Raw genomic sequence first — 2,500 nt, 5'->3', positions numbered from 1 at the left:
GCTCGGTCCCGTGCCTTGGCCTCCCACGGATCTTCCTTGCTGCGAGGCCGCGTCCGCCTTAGCGTGCTCCTCCGGGGGCGCGCGGGTGCGCGGATTCTCTTCGGCCGCCATTCAACGATCAACTCAGAACTGGCACGGACTGGGGGAATCCGACTGTCTAATTAAAACAAAGCATTGCGATGGCCCTAGCGGGTGTTGACGCAATGTGATTTCTGCCCAGTGCTCTGAATGTCAACGTGAAGAAATTCAAGCAAGCGGGGGTAAACGGCGGGAGTAACTATGACTCTCTTAAGGTAGCCAAATGCCTCGTCATCTAATTAGTGACGCGCATGAATGGATTAACGAGATTCCCGCTGTCCCTATCTACTTGGGAACCCCATGAGTGCAATTATAATATTGAACAAAACTATTAAAACTACGATATTAAATCAGTTCTGTACTGAGCATATTATAGTTGTACAACTTAATTTGCTGTCTTACAGCATGTACGTTGTAAACGTCTACTGCCAATTCAGACATGACATCAAGATTTATCTTGGTCAGCTGAATTGGATACTAAGAGTTTTAGCTGGGCAGGCTATAATTGTAGCTCTTGATGCTAATGCTAAGTCCCCACTCTGGCACAGTGATGTACAGGACGGAAGGGGTGCGGAGCTTGTTGATTTGATAATGGAAACGCACATGCATGTGCTAAACTTGCCTGGGTACCCCCCGACCTACTCAGGGAGGGCGGGTGCAACATCAAATATTGATGTCACACTAGCAAGCGAGAGGGCAGCACCCCACGTCCATAACTGGCAAGTAAGAGAACATCTAACTGTCAGCGATCACAACTGTATTACATTTGAAATAGCGTCGACCATCGTGGATGTGCCAGGTGAGTGGGTGGAACGGTACAACTATGCTCGGACAGACTGGGACCGACTCGTGCAGGTGTTCAGTCCTCCTGAGTTCGGGGAGGACATAGGTAATATTGATGAAGCTGTGGAGGAGCTTGTGAGCTCCGTGCAAACAGCCATCACACTATCTGTACCTCGAATAGCGAGATACATCTGCAGGGAGTCCACCCCGTGGACCCCTGAATTGACTGTGCTTAAACGATCGGTCAGAAGGGCTCGAAGCAACTACCAAAGGAGCTTTGCCCAAGACGAACGACAATACCACCTGCGTATTTATCGTCGTCTGAAGCAGAGATACAAGGATCAGTTAGACATTACAAGGCGCCAATCCTGGGAAAGATTTGTGAACGATCAGCTGGGAACAGACCCTTGGGGAGTTCCCTACAAAATCGTTCGAGAAAAAATTAGATCGCCCATGATGCTGTCTACGCTGCGTGCTGGGGATGGTGACACGACCAAGAATTGGGAAGAAACAGCAAGATTGCTGTTGGACACATTACTTCCAGATGATATCGAGGACCAGGACTCGCACGAGCAGCGAGAAATACGTCAGGCTCTCTCGGTCCCGTATCTTAACGATACAAACGTGCGCCCTTTCTCAGCAGAGGAGGTAGAAGCAACCATCTACACCTTTGCAAGGAAGAAGGCGCCGGGTCCTGACGGGATCCCTGTGGAGATCTTACAGGGACTCGCACACTTGGTCGCCCCGGCATTAAGTCGTATTTACAGCGTCTGTTTACAAAGGGGCTATTATCCACTACAGTGGAAAACTGCGGAAGTAGTAATTATCAGGAAAGGCCCGGATAAAGATCCAACGGTGCCGAAATCCTATCGGCCTATCTGTCTGCTGGATGTAATGGGCAAAGCATTTGAGAAGTTGCTGGCTGACCGTCTCCAGAGTCATCGAACTCTGCATGGTATGAGTGATAGGCAGTTCGGATTCCGAAAGGGTCGCTCCACCCAGGATGCGATCAATGAGGTTTGCCGAATTGTTCACTCTGCGACATCAAAGTATGTCCTTGGAATAATGATAGACATCTCAGGGGCCTTCGACAACCTGTGGTGGCCGGCACTCTTCTCTCGCCTAAGAGAGATTGGGTGTCCGCAGCTGCTGTATGGCTGTCTGGAGGCCTACTGTGATGGAAGGACTGCTAAGATAACGGCTCCTGGAGCCGTCGTATCTAAAAGAGTATCCCGTGGTTGTCCCCAGGGATCGGTGTGTGGTCCCATTTTTTGGGATATTAACATGGAACCTTTGTTGAACGTCCTGCAGGAAGAGACTGCAGTTCTGGGAGTCGTTGCTTATGCGGATGATCTCGCAATTCTAGTAGAAGGTGACACTCGCAATGTGATCGAAGACCGATCACGACTGGCTATTGAACTGTTAACCAACTGGTGTAAGAAGACTAAAATGTCTATTGCACCACAAAAATCGCTATATATGCTCTTGAAAGGCAAGTTGAATAGAGACCCAACAGTCAGAATTAATGGCCAAGCAGTGTCACGACAGAGATATGCCCGTTACCTGGGGGTATATTTAGATGAGAATTGGAGTTTCATTCCGCATATCGAGCAAATAACGACAAAGTCCTTAGCTTTGT

General features: G+C 49.1%; 1 pseudogene; it reads left to right on the top strand.

Moving 5' to 3' along the window:
* The window catches only part of LOC126432084 (large subunit ribosomal RNA), a 7,526-nt pseudogene that overhangs the window by 2,591 nt on the left and 2,435 nt on the right, over positions 1 to 2,500 (top strand).

The sequence above is a fragment of the Schistocerca serialis genome, unplaced genomic scaffold, assembly GCF_023864345.2.
Source record: "Schistocerca serialis cubense isolate TAMUIC-IGC-003099 unplaced genomic scaffold, iqSchSeri2.2 HiC_scaffold_1121, whole genome shotgun sequence".
Lineage (NCBI taxonomy): Eukaryota > Metazoa > Arthropoda > Insecta > Orthoptera > Acrididae > Schistocerca > Schistocerca serialis.
The sequence above is the reverse complement of the archived record's forward strand: the minus strand, read 5'-3'. Positions and strand labels throughout refer to the sequence as shown.